Below are 19,560 nucleotides of genomic sequence, written 5' to 3' on the forward strand. Positions count from 1 at the left end.
GCCAGCCTTCTTGTACTTGAGTCGGCATTGTGCCTCTTGTATTTAATTCCGGTGCAATTTCTGTGTTTCATCGTCAATAAGAAGGTCGGAGGGATAAAGTAAACCTGAGGTGAAGCATCGGAATCTATAACTAGTGTCACAGGAATGGTTCAAATCATAGACAGTTAGAAGAGTCAGTTTACGTGTACATAAGTCGGCATTGTGCCTTTTCTATTTAATTCCGATGCAATTTCTGGGTTTCATCGTCAATAAGCAGGTCAGAGGGATACAGTAAACCTAAAGTGAAGCATCGGAATCTATAACCAGTGTCACAGGAATGGTTCAAATTATAGACAGTAAGAAGAGTCTGTTTTCTTGTACTTAAGTCGGCATTGTTCCTTTTCTATTTAATTCCGGAGCAATTTCTATGTTTCATCGTCAATAAGACGGTCAGAGGGATACAGTAAACCTGAAGTGAAGCATTGGAATCTATAACTAGTGTCACAGAAATGGTTCATAACATAGACAGTAAGAAGAGTCAGTTTTCTTCTACTTAAGTCGGCATTGTGCCTTTTGTATTTAATTCCGATGCATTTTCAGTGTTTCATCGTCAATAAGAAGGTCAGAGGGATACAGTAGACCTGAAGTGAAGCATCGGAATCTATAACTAGTGTCACAGGAATAGTTCAAAACATAGACAGTAAGAAGAGTCAGTTTCCTTGTACTTAAGTCGGCATTGTGACTTTTGTATTTAATTTCGATGCAATTTCTGTGTTTCATCAACAATAAGTAGGTCAGAGGGATACAGTAAACCTGAAGTGAAGCATCGGAATCTATAACTAGTGTCTCAGGAATGGTTCGAAACATAGACAGTAAGAAGAGTCAGTTTTCTTGTACTTAAGTCGGCATTGTGTTTTTTTCTATTTAATTCCGAAGCAATTTCTATGTTTCATCGTCAATAAGACGGTCAGAGGGATACAGTAAACCTGAAGTAAAGCATCGGAATCTATAACTAGTGTCACAGGAATGGTTCATAACATAGACAGTAAGAAGAGTCGGTTTTCTTGTACTTATGTCGGCATTGTGACTTTTGTATTTAATTATGATGCAATTTCTGCGTTTCATCAACAATAAGAAGGTCAGAGGGATACAGTAACCCTGAAGTGAAGCATTGGAATCTATAACTAGAGTCAGAGGAATGGTTCAGAACGTAGACAGTAAAATGAGTCAGTTTTCTTGTACTTAAGTCTGCATTGTGCATTTTGTATTTAATTCCGAAGCAATTTCTGTGTTTCATCGTCAATAAGAAGGTCAGAGGGATACAGTAAGCCCGAAGTGAAGCATCGGAATCAATAACTAGTGTCACATGAATGGTTCAAAGTAAGAGGAGTCAGTTTTCTTGTACCTAAGTCGGCATTGTGCTTTTTGTATTTAATTCCGATGCAATTTCTGTTTCATCGTCAATAAGAAGGTCAGAGGGATACAGTAAACCTGAAGTGAGGCATTGGAATCTATAACTAGTGTCACAGGAATGGTTCAAAACATAGACAGTAAGAAGAGTCAGGTCTGTTGTACTTAAGTCGGCATTTCGCCTTTTGTATTTAATTCCGTTGAAATTTCTGTGTTTCATCGTCAATAAGAAGGTCAGAGGGATACAGTAAACCTGAGGTGAAGCATCGGAATCTATAACTAGTGTCACAGGAAGGGTTCTAAACATAGACAGTAAGAAGAGTCAGTTTTCTTGTACTTAAGTCGGCATTGTGCGTTTTGTATTTAATTCCGATGCAATTTCTGTGTTTCCTCGTCAATAAGAAGGTCAGAAAGATACAGTAAACCTGAAGTGAAGCATCGGAATCTATAACTAGTGTTACAGGAATGGTTCAAAACATAGACAGTAAGAAGTGTCAGTTTTCTTGTACTTAAGTCGGCATTTCGCCATTTGTATTTAATTCCGTTGCAATTTCTTTGTTTCATCGTCAATAAGAAGGTCAGAGGGATACAGTAAACCTGAAGTGAGGCATGGGAATCTATAACTAGTGTCACAGGATTGGTTCATAACATAGTCAGTAAGAAGAGTCGGTTTTCTTGTACTTATGTCGGCATTGTGACTTTTGTATTTAATTTCGATGCAATTTCTGTGTTTCATCAACATTAAGTATGTCAGAGGGATACAGTAAACCTGAAGTGAAGCATCGGAATCTATAACTAGTGTCTCAGGAATGGCTCAAAACATAGACAGTAAGAAGAGTCAGTTTTCTTGTACTTAAGTCGGCATTGTTCCTTTTCTATTTAATTCCGAAGCAATTTCTATGTTTCATCGTCAATAAGACGGTCAGAGGGATACAGTAAACCTGAAGTGAAGCATCGGAATCAATAACTAGTGTCACATGAATGGTTCAAAGTAAGAGGAGTCAGTTTTCTTGTACCTAAGTCGGCATTGTGCTTTTTGTATTTAATTCCGATGCAATTTCTGTTTCATCGTCAATAAGAAGGTCAGAGGGATACAGTAAACCTGAAGTGAGGCATGGGAATCTATAACTAGTGTCGCAGGAATGGTTCAAAACATAGACAGTAAGAAGAGTCAGTTTACTTGTACTTAAGTCGGCATTGTGCCTTTTCTATTTAATTCCGATGCAATTTCGGTGTTTCGTCGTCAATAAGAAGGTCCATGGGATACAGTAAACCTGAAGTGAAGCATCAGAATCTAAAACCGGTCTCACAGGAAAGGTTCAAAACATAGACAGTATGAAGAGCCAGCCTTCTAGTACTAGAGTCGGCTTTGTGCCATTTGTATTTAATTCCGAAGCAATTTCTGTGTTTCATCGTCAATAAGAAGGTCAGAGGGATACAGTAAACCTGAAGTGAAGCATCGGAATCTATATCTAGTGTCACAGGAATGTTTCAAAACATAGACAGTAAGAAGAGTCAGTTTTCTTGTACTTAAGTCGGCATTGTGCCTTTTGTATTTAATTCCGATGCAAATTCTGTGTTTCGTCGTCAATAAGAAGGTCCAAGGGATTCAGTATACCTGAAGTGAAACATCGAAATCTATAACTAGTGTCACATGAATGGCTCAAAACATAGAGAGTCAGAAGAGTTACTTTTCTTGTACTTAAGATGGCATTGTCCCTTTTGTATTTAATTCCGATGCAATTTCTGTGTTTCATCGTCAATAAGAAGGTCAGAGGGTACAGTAAACCTGAAGTGAAGCATCGGAATCTGTAACTAGTGTCACAGGAAGGGTTCCAAACATAGACAGTAAGAAGAGTCAGGTATCTTGTACTTAAGTCGGCATTGTGCCTTTTGTATATAATTCCGATGCTATTTCTGTGTTTCGTCATCAATAAGAAGGTCCATGAAATACAGTAAACCTGAAGTGTTGCACAGGTATCTAAAACCGGTATCACAGGAAAGGTTCCAAACATAGACAGTATGAAGAGCCAGCCTTCTTGTACTTGAGTCGGCATTGTGCCTCTTGTATTTAATTCCGGTGCAATTTCTGTGTTTCATCGTCAATAAGAAGGTCAGAGGGATACAGTAAACCTGAAGTGAAGCATCGGAATCTATAACTAGTGTTACAGGAATGGTTCAAGACATAGACTGTAAGAAGTGTCAGTTTTCTTGTACTTAAGTCGGCATTTCGCCTTTTGTATTTAATTCCGTTGCAATTTCTGTGTTTCATCGTCAATAAGAAGGTCAGAGGGATACAGTAAACCTGAGATGAAGCATCTGAATCTATAACTAGTGTCACAGGAATGGTTCAAAACATAGACAGTAAGAAGAGTCAGTTTTCGTGTACATAAGTCGGCATTGTGCCTTTTCTATTTAATTCCGATGCAATTTCTGGGTTTCATCGTCAATAAGCAGGTCAGAGGGATACAGTAAACCTGAAGTGAAGCATCGGAATCTATAACCAGTGTCACAGGAATGGTTCAAATTATAGACAGTAAGAAGAGTCGGTTTTCTTGTACTTAAGTCGGCGTTGTACCTTTTGTATTTAATTCCGATGCAATTTCTGTGTTTCATCGTCAATAAGAAGGTCAGAGGGATACAGTAAACCTGAAGTGAAGCATCGGAATCAATAACTAGCGTCACATGAATGGTTCAAAACATAGACAGTAAGAGGAGTCAGTTTTCTTGTACTTAAGTCGGCATTGTTCCTTTTCTATTTAATTCCGAAGCAATTTCTATGTTTCATCGTCAATAAGACGGTCAGAGGGATACAGTAAACCTGAAGTGAAGCATCGGAATCTATAGCTAGTGTCACAGGAATGGTTCATAACATAGACAGTAAGAAGAGTCAGTTTTCTTGTACTTAAGTCGGCATTGTGCCTTTTGTATTTAATTCCGATGCAACTTCTGTGTTTCATCGTCAATAACAGGGTCAGAGGGATACAGTAAACCTGAAGTGAAGCATCCGAATCTATAACTAGTGTCACAGGAACGGTTCAAAACATAGACAGTAAGAAGAATCAGTTTTCTTGTACTTAAGTCGGCATTGTGCATTTTGTATTTAATTCCGAAGCAATTTCTGTGTTACATCGTCAATAACAAGGTCAGAGGAATACAATAAACCTGAAGTGAATCATCGGAATCAATAACTAGTGTCACATGATTGGTTCAAAACATAGACAGTTAGAAGAGTCAGATTACTTCTACTTAAGTCGGCATTGTGCCTTTTGTATTTAATTCCGATGCAATTTCAGTGTTTCATCGTCAATAAGAAGGTCAGAGGGATACAGTAGACCTGAAGTGAAGCATCGGAATCTATAACTAGTGTTACAGGAATGGTTCAAAACATAGACAGTAAGAAGAGTCAGCTTCCTTGTACTTAAGTCGGCATTGTGGCTTTTGTATTTAATTCCGATGCAATTTCTGTGTTTCATCGTCAATAAGAAGGTCAGAGGGATACAGTAAGCCTGAAGTGAAGCATCGGAATCTATAACTAGTGTCACAGGAATGGTTCAAAACATAGGCAGTAGGAAGAGTCAGTTTTCTTGAACTTAAGTCGGCATTCTGCCTTTTGTATTTAATTCCGATGCAATGTCTGTGTTTCATCGTCAATAAGAAGGTAAGAGGGATACAGTAAACCTCAAGTGAAGCATCGGAATCTATAACTAGTGTCACAGGAATGGTTCAAAACTTAGACAGTAAGAAGAGTCAGTTTTCTTGTACTTAAGTCGGCATTGTGCCTTTAGTATTTAATTCCGATGCAATTTCTGTGTTTCATCGTCAATAAGAAGGTCAGAAAGATACAGTAAACCTGAAGTGAAGCATCGGAATCTATAACTAGTGTTACAGGAATGGTTCAAAACATAGACAGTAAGAAGTGTCAGTTATCTTGTACTTAAGTCGGCATTTCGCCATTTGTATTTAATTCCGTTGCAATTTCTTTGTTTCATCGTCAATAAGAAGGTCAGAGGGATGCAGTAAACCTGAAGTGAGGCATGGGAATCTATAACTAGTGTCACAGGAATGGTTCATAACATAGTCAGTAAGAAGAGTCGGTTTTCTTGTACTTATGTCGGCATTGTGACTTTTGTATTTAATTTCGATGCAATTTCTGTGTTTCATCAACATTAAGTATGTCAGAGGGATACAGTAAACCTGAAGTGAAGCATCGGAATCTATAACTAGTGTCTCAGGAATGGCTCAAAACATAGACAGTAAGAAGAGTCAGTTTTCTTGTACTTAAGTCGGCATTGTTCCTTTTCTATTTAATTCCGAAGCAATTTCTATGTTTCATCGTCAATAAGACGGTCAGAGGGATACAGTAAACCTGAAGTGAAGCATCGGAATCAATAACTAGTGTCACATGAATGGTTCAAAGTAAGAGGAGTCAGTTTTCTTGTACCTAAGTCGGCATTGTGCTTTTTGTATTTAATTCCGATGCAATTTCTGTTTCATCGTCAATAAGAAGGTCAGAGGGATACAGTAAACCTGAAGTGAGGCATGGGAATCTATAACTAGTGTCACAGGAATGGTTCAAAACATAGACAGTAAGAAGAGTCAGTTTACTTGTACTTAAGTCGGCATTGTGCCTTTTCTATTTAATTCCGATGCAATTTCGGTATTTCGTCGTCAATAAGAAGGTCCATGGGATACAGTAAACCTGAAGTGAAGCATCGGAATCTAAAACCGGTCTCACAGGAAAGGTTCAAAACATAGACAGTATGAAGAGCCAGCCTTCTAGTACTAGAGTCGGCTTTGTGCCATTTGTATTTAATTCCGAAGCAATTTCTGTTTTTCATCGTCAATAAGAAGGTCAGAGGGATACAGTAAACCTGAAGTGAAGCATCGGAATCTATATCTAGTGTCACAGGAATGTTTCAATACATAGACAGTAAGAAGAGTCAGTTTTCTTGTACTTAAGTCGGCATTGTGCCTTTTGTATTTAATTCCGATGCAAATTCTGTGTTTCGTCGTCAATAAGAAGGTCCAAGGGATTCTGTATACCTGAAGTGAAAAATCGAAATCTATAACTAGTGTCACATGAATGGCTCAAAACATAGAGAGTCAGAAGAGTCACTTTTCTTGTACTTAAGTTGGCATTGTCCCTTTTGTATTTAATTCCGATGCAATTTCTGTGTTTCATCGTCAATAAGAAGGGCAGAGGGTACAGTAAACCTGAAGTGAAGCATCGGAATCTGTAACTAGTGTCACAGGAAGGGTTCTAAACATAGACAGTAAGAAGAGTCAGGTTTCTTGTACTTAAGTCGGCATTGTGCCTTTTGTATATAATTCCGATGCCATTTCTGTGTTTCGTCGTCAATACGAAGGTCCATGAAATACAGTAAACCTGAAGTGATGCATAGGTATCTAAAACCGGTCTCACAGGAAAGGTTCAAAACATAGACAGTATGAAGAGCCAGCCTTCTTGTATTTGAGTCGGCATTGTGCCTCTTGTATTTAATTCCGGTGCAATTTCTGTGTTTCATCGTCAATAAGAAGGTCAGAGGGATACAGTAAACCTGAAGTGAAGCATCGGAATCTATAACTAGTGTTACAGGAATGGTTCAAGACATAGACTGTAAGAAGTGTCAGTTTTCTTGTACTTAAGTCGGCATTTCGCCTTTTGTATTTAATTCCGTTGCAATTTCTGTGTTTCATCGTCAATAAGAAGGTCAGAGGGATTCAGTAAACCTGAGAAGAAGCATCGGAATCTATAACTAGTGTCACAGGAATGGTTCAAAACATAGACAGTAAGAAGAGTCAGTTTTCGTGTACATAAGTCGGCAATGTGCCTTTTCTATTTAATTCCGATGCAATTTCTGGGTTTCATCGTCAATAAGCAGGTCAGAGGGATACAGTAAACCTGAAGTGAAGCATCGGAATCAATAACTAGCGTCACATGAATGGTTCAAAACATAGACAGTAAGAGGAGTCAGTTTTCTTGTACTTAAGTCGGCATTGTTCCTTTTCTATTTAATTCCGAAGCAATTTCTATGTTTCATCGTCAATAAGACGGTCAGAGGGATACAGTAAACCTGAAGTGAAGCATCGGAATCTATAACTAGTGTCACAGAAGTGGTTCATATCATAGACAGTAAGAAGAGTCAGTTTTCTTCTACTTAAGTCGGCATTGTGCCTTTTGTATTTAATTCCTATGCATTTTCAGTGTTTCATCGTCAATAAGAAGGTCAGAGGGATACAGTAGACCTGAAGTGAAGCATCGGAATCTATAACTAGTGTCACAGGAATGGTTCAAAACATAGACAGTAAGAAGAGTCAGTTTCCTTGTACTTAAGTCGGCATTGTGACTTTTGTATTTTATTTCGATACAATTTCTGTGTTTCATCAACATTAAGTAGGTCAGAGGGATACAGTAAACCTGAAGTGAAGCATCGGAATCTATAACTAGTGTCTCAGGAATGGTTCGAAACATAGACAGTAAGACGAGTCAGTTTTCTTGTACTTAAGTCGGCATTGTTCCTTTTCTATTGAATTCCGAAGCAATTTCTATGTTTCATCCTCAACAAGACGGTCAGAGGGATACAGTAAACCTGAAGTAAAGCATCGGAATCTATAACTAGTGTCACAGGAATGGTTCATAACATAGACAGTAAGAAGAGTCGGTTTTCTTGTACTTATGTCGGCATTGTGACTTTTGTATTTAATTATGATGCAATTTCTGCGTCTCATCAACAATAAGAAGGTCAGAGGGATACAGTAACCCTGAAGTGAAGCATTGGAATCTATAACTAGAGTCAGAGGAATGGTTCAGAACTTAGACAGTAAAAAGAGTCAGTTTTCTTGTACTTAAGTCTGCATTGTGCTTTTTGTATTTAATTCCGAAGCAATTTCTGTGTTTCATCGTCAATAAGAAGGTCAGAGGGATACAGTAAGCCTGAAGTGAAGCATCGGAATCAATAACTAGTGTCACATGAATGGTTCAAAGTAAGAGGAGTCAGTTTTCTTGTACCTAAGTCGGCATTGTGTTTTTTGTATTTAATTCCGATGCAATTTCTGTTTCATCGTCAATAAGAAGGTCAGAGGGATACAGTAAACCTGAAGTGAGGCATGGGAATCTATAACTAGTGTCACAGGAATGGTTCAAAACATAGACAGTAAGAAGAGTCAGTTTACTTGTACTTAAGTCGGCATTGTGCCTTTTCTATTTAATTCCGATGCAATTTCGGTGTTTCGTCGTCAATAAGAAGGTCCATGGGATACAGTAAACCTGAAGTGAAGCATCGGAATCTAAAACCGGTCTCACAGGAAAGGTTCAAAACATAGACAGTATGAAGAGCCAGCCTTCTAGTACTTGAGTCGGCATTTCGCCTTTTGTATTTAATTCCGAAGCAATTTCTGTGTTTCATCGTCAATAAGAAGGGCAGAGGGATACAGTAAACCTGAAGTGAAGCATCGGAATCTATAACCAGTGTCACAGGAATGGTTCAAATTATAGACAGTAAGAAGAGTGAGTTTTCTTGTACTTAAGTAGGCATTGTGCACTTTGTATTTAATTCCGATGCAATTCCTGTGTTTCGTCGTCAATACGAAGGTCAGAGGGATACAGTAAACCTGAAGTGAAGCATCGGAATCGGTAGCTAGTGTCACAGGAATGGTTCATAACATAGACAGTAAGAAGAGTCAGTTTTCTTGTACTTAAGTCGGCATTGTGCCTTTTGTATTTAATTCCGATGCATTTTCTGTGTTTCATCGTCAATAACAGGGTCAGAGGAATACAGTAAACCTGAAGTGAAGCATCCGAATCTGTAACTAGTGTCACAGGAACGGTTCAAAACATAGACAGTAAGAAGAGTCAGTTTTCTTGTACTTAAGTCGGCATTGTGCATTTTGTATTTAATTCGGAGGCAATTTCTGTGTTTCATCGTCAATATGAAGGACAGAGGGATACAGTAAACCGGAAGTGAATCATCGGAATCTATAACTAGTGTCACATGATTGGTTCAAAACATAGACAGTAAGAAGAGTCAGTTTTCTTCTACTTAAGTCGGCATTGTGCCTTTTGTATTTAATTCCGATGCAATTTCAGTGTTTCATCGTCAATAAGAAGGTCAGAGGGATACAGTAGACCTGAAGTGAACCATCCTAATCTATAGCTAGTGTCACAGGAATGGTTCATAACATAGACAGTAAGAAGAGTCAGTTTTCTTGTACTTAAGTCGGCATTGTGCCTTTTGTATTTAATTCCGATGCATTTTCTGTGTTTCATCGTCAATAACAGGGTCAGAGGAATACAGTAAACCTGAAGTGAAGCATCCGAATCTGTAACTAGTGTCACAGGAACGGTTCAAAACATAGACAGTAAGAAGAGTCAGTTTTCTTGTACTTAAGTCGGCATTGTGCATTTTGTATTTAATTCCGAAGCAATTTCTGTGTTTCATCGTCAATAAGACGGTCAGAGGGATACAGTATACCTGAAGTGAAGCATCGGAATCTATAACTAGTGTCACAGGAATGGTTCATAACATAGACAGTAAGAAGAGTCAGTTTTCTTGTACTTATGTCGGCATTGTCCCTTTTCTATTTAATTCCGAAGCAATTTCTATGTTTCATCGTCAATAAGACGGTCAGAGGGATACAGTATACCTGAAGTGAAGCATCGGAATCTATAACTAGTGTCACAGGAATGGTTCATAACATAGACAGTAAGAAGAGTCAGTTTTCTTGTACTTATGTCGGCATTGTGAATTTTGTATTTAATTCCGATGCAATTTCGTTGTTTCATCAACAATAAGAAGGTCAGAGGGATACAGTAAACCTGAAGTGAAGCATCGGAATCTATAAATAGTGTCACAGGAATGGTTCAGAACTGAGACAGTAAGATTAGTCAGTTTTCTTGTACTTAAGTCGGCATTGTGCTTTTTGTATTTAATTCCGATGCACTTTCTGTTTCTTCGTCAATACGATGGTCAGAGGGATACAGTAAACCTGAAGTGAAGCATCGGAATCTATATTTAGTGTCACAGGAATGGTTCAAAACATAGGCAGTTAGAAGTGTCAGTTTACTTGTACTTAAGTCGGCATTGTGCCTTTTCTATTTAATTCCGATGCAATTTCTGTGTTTCGTCGTCAATAAGAAGGTCCATGGGATACAGTAAACCTGAAGTGAAGCATCGGAATCTAAAACCGATCTCACAGGAAAGGTTCAAAGAATAGACAGTATGAAGAGCCAGCCTTCTAGTACTTGAGTCGGCATAGTGCCTTTTGTATTTAATTCCGAAGCAATTTCTGTGTTTCATGGTCAATAAGAAGGTCAGAGGGATACAGAAAAACCTGAGGTGATGCATCGGAATCTATAACTAGTGTCACAGGAAGGGTTCTAAACATAGACAGTAAGAAGAGTCAGGTTTCTTGTACTTAAGTCGGCATTGTGCCTTTTGTATATATTTCCGATGCAATTTCGGTGTTTCGTCGTCAATAAGAAGGTCCATGGGATACAGTAAACCTGAAGTGAAGCATCGGAATCTAAAACCGGTCTCACAGGAAAGGTTCAAAACATAGACAGTATGAAGAGCCAGCCTTCTAGTACTTGAGTCGGCATTGTGCCTATTGTATTTAATTCCGAAGCAATTTCTGTGTTTCATCGACAATAAGAAGGGCAGAGGGATACAGTAAACCTGAAGTGAAGCATCGGCATCTATAACCAGTGTCACAGGAATGGTTCAAATTATAGACAGTAAGAAGTGTCTGTTTTCTTGTACTTAAGTCGGCGTTGTACCTGTTGTATTTAATTCCGATGCAATTTCTGTGTTTCATCGTCAATAAGAAGGTCAGAGGGATACAGTAATCCTGAGGTGAAGCATCGGAATCTATAACTAGTGTCACAGGAAGGGTTCAAAACATAGACAGTAAGAAGAGTCAGGTTTTTTGTACTTAAGTCGGCATTGTGCCTTTTTATATGTTTCCGATGCAATTTCTGTGTTTCGTCGTCATTAAGAAGGTCCATGAAATACAGTAAACATGAAGTGAAGCATCGGAATCTAAATCCGGTCTCACAGGAAAGGTTCAAATCATAGACAGTATGAAGAACCAGCCTTCTTGTACTTGAGTCGGCATTGTGCCTCTTGTATTTAATTCCGGTGCAATTTCTCTGTTTCATCGTCAATAAGAAGGTCAGAGGGATACAGTAAACCTGAAGTGAAGCATCGGAATCTATAAATAGTGTCAAAGGAATGGTTAAAACATAGACAGTAAGAAGAGTGAGTTTTCTAGTACTTAAGTAGGCATTGTGCACTTGGTATTTAATTCCGATGCAATTCCTGTGTTTCATCGTCAATACGAAGGTCAGAGGGATACAGTAAACCTGAAGTGAAGCATCGGAATCGGTAGCTAGTGTCACAGGAATGGTTCATAACATAGACAGTAAGAAGAGTCAGTTTTCTTGTACTTAAGTCGGCATTGTGCCTTTTGTATTTAATTCCGATGCATTTTCTGTGTTTCATCGTCAATAACAGGGTCAGAGGAATACAGTAAACCTGAAGTGAAGCATCCGAATCTGTAACTAGTGTCACAGGAACGGTTCAAAACATAGACAGTAAGAAGAGTCAGTTTTCTTGTACTTAAGTCGGCATTGTGCATTTTGTATTTAATTCGGAGGCAATTTCTGTGTTTCATCGTCAATATGAAGGACAGAGGGATACAGTAAACCGGAAGTGAATCATCGGAATCTATAACTAGTGTCACATGATTGGTTCAAAACATAGACAGTAAGAAGAGTCAGTTTTCTTCTACTTAAGTCGGCATTGTGCCTTTTGTATTTAATTCCGATGCAATTTCAGTGTTTCATCGTCAATAAGAAGGTCAGAGGGATACAGTAGACCTGAAGTGAACCATCCTAATCTATAGCTACTGTCACAGGAATGGTTCATAACATAGACAGTAAGAAGAGTCAGTTTTCTTGTACTTAAGTCGGCATTGTGCCTTTTGTATTTAATTCCGATGCATTTTCTGTGTTTCATCGTCAATAACAGGGTCAGAGGAATACAGTAAACCTGAAGTGAAGCATCTGAATCTGTAACTAGTGTCACAGGAACGGTTCAAAACATAGACAGTAAGAAGAGTCAGTTTTCTTGTACTTAAGTCGGCATTGTGCATTTTGTATTTAATTCCGAAGCAATTTCTGTGTTTCATCGTCAATAAGACGGTCAGAGGGATACAGTATACCTGAAGTGAAGCATCGGAATCTATAACTAGTGTCACAGGAATGGTTCATAACATAGACAGTAAGAGGAGTCAGTTTTCTTGTACTTATGTCGGCATTGTCCCTTTTCTATTTAATTCCGAAGCAATTTCTATGTTTCATCGTCAATAAGACGGTCAGAGGGATACAGTATACCTGAAGTGAAGCATCGGAATCTATAACTAGTGTCACAGGAATGGTTCATAACATAGACAGTAAGAAGAGTCAGTTTTCTTGTACTTATGTCGGCATTGTGAATTTTGTATTTAATTCCGATGCAATTTCGTTGTTTCATCAACAATAAGAAGGTCAGAGGGATACAGTAAACCTGAAGTGAAGCATCGGAATCTATAACTAGTGTCACAGGAATGGTTCAGAACTGAGACAGTAAGAAGAGTCAATTTTCTTGTACTTAAGTCTGCATTGTGCATTTTGTATTTAATTCCGAAGCAATTTCTGCGTTTCATCGTCAATAAGAAGGTCAGAGGGATACAGTAAGCCTGAAGTGAAGCATCGGAATCAATAACTAGTGTCACATGAATGGTTCAAAACATAGACAGTAAGATCAGTCAGTTTTCTTGTACTTAAGTCGGCATTGTGCTTTTTGTATTTAATTCCGATGCACGTTCTGTTTCTTCGTCAATACGATGGTCAGAGGGATACAGTAAACCTGAAGTGAAGCATCGGAATCTATATTTAGTGTCACAGGAATGGTTCAAAACATAGGCAGTTAGAAGTGTCAGTTTACTTGTACTTAAGTCGGCATTGTGCCTTTTCTATTTAATTCCGATGCAATTTCTGTGTTTCGTCGTCAATAAGAAGGTCCATGGGATACAGTAAACCTGAAGTGAAGCATCGGAATCTAAAACCGGTCTCACAGGAAAGGTTCAAAACATAGACAGTATGAAGAGCCAGCCTTCTAGTACTTGAGTCGGCATAGTGCCTTTTGTATTTAATTCCGAAGCAATTTCTGTGTTTCATGGTCAATAAGAAGGTCAGAGGGATACAGTAAACCTGAGGTGATGCATCGGAATCTATAACTAGTGTCACAGGAAGGGTTCTAAACATAGACAGTAAGAAGAGTCAGGTTTCTTGTACTTAAGTCGGCATTGTGCCTTTTGTATATATTTCCGATGCAATTTCTGTGTTTCGTCGTCATTAAGAAGGTCCATGACATACAGTAAAACTGAAGTGAAGCATCGGAATCTAAAACCAGTCTCACAGGAAAGGTTCAAAACATAGACAGTATGAAGAGCCAGCCTTCTTGTACTTGAGTCGGCATTGTGTCTCTTGTATTTAAATCCGGTGCAATTTCTCTGTTTCATCGTCAATAAGAAGGTCAGAGGGATACAGTAAACCTGAAGTGAAGCATCGGAATCTATAACTAGTGTCTCAATAATGGTTCAAAACATAGACAGTAAGAAGAGTCAGTTTTCTTGTACTTAAGTCGGCATTGTTCTTTTTCTATTTAATTCCGAAGCAAGTTCTATGTTTCATCGTCAATAAGACGGTCAGAGGGATACAGTATACCTGAAGTGAAGCATCGGAATCTATAACTAGTGTCACAGGAATGGTTCATAACATAGACAGTAAGAAGAGTCAGTTTTCTTGTACTTATGTCGGCATTGTGACTTTTGTATTTAATGCCGATGCAATTTCTGTGTTTCATCAACAATAAGAAGGTCAGAGGGATACAGTAAACCTGAAGTGAAGCATCGGAATCTATAACTAGTGTCAGAGGAATGGTTCAGAACTTATACAGTAAGAAGAGTCAGTTTTCTTGTACTTAAGTCTTAATTGTGCATTTTGTATTTAATTCCGAAGCAATTTCTGTGTTTCATCGTCAATAAGAAGGTCAGAGGGATACATTAAGCCTGAAGTGAAGCATCGGAATCAATAACTAGTGTCACATGAATGGTTCAAAACATAGACAGTAAGAGTAGTCAGTTTTCTTGTACTTAAGTCGGCATTGTGCTTTTTGTATTTAATTCCGATGCACTTTCTGTATCATCGTCAATAAGAATTTCAGTGGGATACAGCAAACCTGAAGTGAAGCATCGGAATCTATATTTAGTGTCACAGGAATGGTTCAAAACATAGGCAGTAAGAAGAGTCAGTTCTCTTGTACTTAAGTCGGCATTTCGCCTTTTGTATTTAATTCCGCTGCAATTTCTGTGTTTCATCGTCAATAAGAAGGTCAGAGGGATACAGTAAACCTGAGGTGAAGCATCGGAATCTATAACTAGTGTCACAGGAAGGGTTCTAAACATAGACAGTAAGAAGAGTCAGGTTTCTTGTACTTATGTCGGCATTGTGCCTTTTCTATATATTTCCGAAGCAATTTCTGTGTTTCGTCGTCATTAAGAAGGTCCATGAAATACAGTAAACCTGAAGTGAAGCATCCGAATCGAAAACCGGTCTCATAGGAAAGTTTCAAAACATAGACAGTATGAAGAGCCAGCCTTCTTGTACTTGAGTCGGCATTGTGTCTCTTGTATTTAATTCCGGTGCAATGTCTCTGTTTCATCGTCAATAAGAAGGTCAGAGGGATACAGTAAACCTGAAGTGAAGCATCGGAATCTACAACTAGTGTCAAAGGAATGGTTCAAAACATAGACAGTAAGAAGAGTGAGTTTTCTTGTACTTAAGTCGGCATTGTGCCCTTTGTATTTAATTCCGATGCAATTACTGTGTTTCATCGTCAATAAGAAGGTCAGAGGGATACAGTAAACCTGAAGTGAAGCATCGGAATCTATAGCTAGTGTCACAGGAATGGTTCATAACATAGACAGTAAGAAGAGTCAGTTTTCTTGTACTTAAGTCGGCATTGTGCTTTTAGTATTTCATTCCGATGCAATATCTGTGTCTCATCGTCAATAAGAAGGTCAGAGGGATACAGTAAACCCGAAATGAATCATCGGAATCTATAACTAGTGTCACATGATTGGTTCAAAACATAGACAGTAAGAAGAGTCAGTTTTCTTCTACTTAAGTCGGCATTGTGCCTTTTCTATTTAATTCCAATGCAATTTCTTTGTTTCATCGTCAATAAGAAGGTCAGAGCCTGAAGTGAAGCATCGAAATCTATAACTAGTGTCACAGGAATGGTTCAAAACATAGACAGTAAGAAGAGTCAGTTTTCTTGTACTTAAGTCGGCATTGTGCCTTTTGTATTTAATTCCGATGTAATTTCTGTGTTTCATCGTCAATAAGAAGGTCAGAGGGATACAGTAAACCTCAAGTGAAGCATCGGAATCTATAACTAGTGTCACAGGAATGGTTCAAAACTTAGACAGTAAGAAGAGTCAGTTTTCTTGTACTTAAGTCGGCATTGTGCCTTTTGTATTTAATTCCGATGCAATCTCTGTGTTTCATCGTCAATAAGAAGGTCAGAGGGATACAGTAAACCCGAAATGAATCATCGGAATCTATAACTAGTGTCACATGATTGGTTCAAAACATAGACAGTAAGAAGAGTCAGTTTTCTTCTACTTAAGTCGGCATTGTGCCTTTTGTATTTAATTCCGATGCATCTTCAGTGTTTCATCGTCAATAAGAAGGTCAGAGGGATACAGTAAACCTGAAATGAATCATCGGAATCTATAACTAGTGTCACATGATTGGTTCAAAACATAGACAGTAAGAAGAGTCAGTTTTCTTGTACTTAAGTCGGCATTGATCCTTTTGTATTTTATTCCGATACAATTTCTTTGTTTCATCGTCAATAAGAAGGTCTGAGGGATACAGTAAACCTGAAGTGAAGCATCGGAATCTATAACTAGTGTCACAGGAGTGGTTCAAAACATAGACAATAAGAAGAGTCAGTTCTCTTGTACTTAAGTCGGCATTTCGCCTTTTGTATTTAATTCCGCTGCAATTTCTGTGTTTCATCGTCAATAAGAAGGTCAGAGGGATACAGTAAACCTGAGGTGAAGCATCGGAATCTGTAACTAGTGTCACAGGAAGGGTTCTAAACATAGACAGTAAGAAGAATCAGGTTTCTTGTACTTAAGTCGGCATTGTGCCTTTTCTATATATTTCCGATGCAATTTCTGTGTTTCGTCGTCATTAAGAAGGTCCATGAAATACAGTAAACCTGAAGTGAAGCATCCGAATCTAAAACCGGTCTCACAGGAAAGGTTCAAAACATAGACAGTATGAAGAGCCAGCCTTCTTGTACTTGAGTCGGCATTGTGTCTCTTGTATTTAATTCCGGTGCAATGTCTCTGTTTCATCGTCAATAAGAAGGTCAGAGGGATACAGTAAACCTGAAGTGAAGCATCGGAATCTATAACTAGTGTCACAGGAATGGTTCAAAACTTAGACAGTAAGACGCGTCAGTTTTCTTGTACTTAAGTCGGCATTGTGCCTTTTGTATTCAATTCCGAAGCAATTTCTGTGTTTCATCGTCAATAATAAGGTCAGAGGGATACAGTAAACCTGAGGTGAAGCATCGGAATCTATAACTAGTGTCACAGGAATGGTTGAAAACATAGACAGTAATAAGAGTCAGTTATCTTTTACTTAAGTCGGCATTGTGCCTTTTCTATTTAATTCCAATGCAATTTCTGTGTTTCATCGTCAATAATAAGGTCAGAGGGATACAGTAAACCTGAGGTGAAGCATCGGAATCTATAACTAGTGTCACAGGAATGGTGCAAATCATAGACAGTAAGAAGAGTCAGTGTTCGTGTACTTAAGTCGGCAATGGTCTTTTTCAATTTAATTCCGATGCAATTTCTGGGTTTCATCGCCAATAAGAAGGTCAGAGGGATACAGTAAACCTGAAGTGAAGCATCGGAATCTATAACTAGTGTCACAGGAATGGTTCAAAACATAGACAGTAAGAAGAGTCATTTTTCTTGTACTTTAGTCGGTATTGTGCATTTTCTATTTAATTCCGATGCAACTTCTGTGTTTCATCGTCAATATGAAGGTCAGAGGGATACAGTAAACCTGAAGTGAAGCATCGGAATCTACAACTAGTGTCACTGGAACGGTTCAAAACATAGACAGTAAGAAGAGTCAGTTTTCTTGTACTTAAGTCGGCATTGTGCATTTTGTATTTAATTCCGAAGCAATTTCTGTGTTTTGTCGTCAATAAGAAGGTCAGAGGGATACAGTAAACCTGAAATGAATCATCGGAATCTATAACTAGTGTCACATGATTGGTTCAAAACATAGACAGTAAGAAGAGTCAGTTTTCTTGTACTTAAGTCGGCATTGTTCCTTTTGTATTTAATTCCGATGCATTTTCAGTGTTTCATCGTCAATAAGAAGGTCAGAGAGATACAGTAGACCTGAAGTGAAGCATCGGAATCTATAACTAGTGTCACAGGAATGGTTCAAAACATAGACAGTAAGAAGAGTCAGATTCCTTGTACTTAAGTCGGCATTGTGACTTTTGCATTTAATTCCGATGCAATTTCTGTGTTTCATCGTCAATAAGAAGGTCAGGAAGATACAGTAAACATGAAGTGAAACATCGGAATCTATAACTAGTGTCACAGGAACGGTTCAAAACATAGAAAGTAAGAAGAGTGAGTTTTCTTGTACTGAAGTCGGCATTGTGCCCTTTGTATTTAATTCCGAAGCAATTTCTGTGTTTCATCGTCAATAAGAAGGTCACAGGGATACAGTAAACCTGAAGTGAATCATCGGAATCTATAACTAGTGTCACATGATTGGTTCAAAACATAGACAGTAAGAAGAGTCAGTTTTGTTGTACTTAAGTCGGCATTGAGACTTTTGTATTTAATTCCGATACAATTTCTTTGTTTCATCGTCAATAAGAAGGTCTGAGGGATACAGTAAACCTGAAGTGAAGCATCGGAATCTATACCTAGTGTCACAGGAGTGGTTCAAAACATAGACAGTAAGAAGAGTCAGTTTCCTTGTACTTAAGTCGGCATTGTGAATTTTGTATTTAATTTCGATGCAATTTCTGTGTTTCATCAACATTAAGTAGGTCAGAGGGATACAGTATAACTGAAGTGAGGCATGGGAATCTATAACTAGTGTCACAGGAATGGTTCGAAACATAGACAGTACGAAGAGTCAGTTTACTTGTACTTAAGTCGGCATTCTGCCTTTTCTATTTAATTCCGATGCAATTTCGGTGTTTCGTCGTCAATAAGAAGGTCCATGGGATACAGTAAACCTGAAATGAAGCATCGGAATCTAAAACCGGTCTCACAGGAAAGGTTCAAAACATAGACAGGATGAAGAGCCAGCCTTCTAGTACTTGAGTCGGCATTGTGCCTTTTGTATTTAATTCTGAAGCAATTTCTGTGTTTCATCGTCAATAAGAAGGTCAGAGGGATACAGTAAACCTGAAGTGAAGCATCGGAATCTATATCTAGAGTCACAGGAATGTTTCAAAATATAGACAGTAAGAAGAGTCAGTTTTCTTGTGCATAAGTCGGCATTGTGCCTTTTGTATTTAATTCCGATGCAAATTCTGTGTTTCGTCGTCAATGAGAAGGTCCAAGGGATTCAGTAAACCTGAAGTGAAGCATCGAAATCCATAACTAGTGTCACATGAATGGCTCAAAACATAGACAGTCAGAAGAGTCACTTTTCTTGTACTTAAGTTGCCATTGTCCCTTTTGTATTTAATTCCGATGCAATTTCTGTGTTTCATCGTCAATAAGAAGGTCAGAGGGTACAGTAAACCTGAAGTGAAGCATCGGAATCTGTAACTAGTGTCACAGGAAGTGTTCTAAACATAGACAGTAAGAAGAGTCAGGTTTCTTGTACTTAAGTCGGCATTGGGCTTTTTGTATATAATTCCGATGCAATTTTTGTGTTTCGTCGTCAATAAGAAGGTCCATGAAATACAGTAAACCTGAAGTGAAGCATAGGTATCTAAAACCGGTCTCACAGGAAAGGTTCAAAACAAATACAGTATGAAGAGCCAGCCTTCTTGTACT

The sequence above is a fragment of the Schistocerca serialis genome, chromosome 3, assembly GCF_023864345.2.
Source record: "Schistocerca serialis cubense isolate TAMUIC-IGC-003099 chromosome 3, iqSchSeri2.2, whole genome shotgun sequence".
Lineage (NCBI taxonomy): Eukaryota > Metazoa > Arthropoda > Insecta > Orthoptera > Acrididae > Schistocerca > Schistocerca serialis.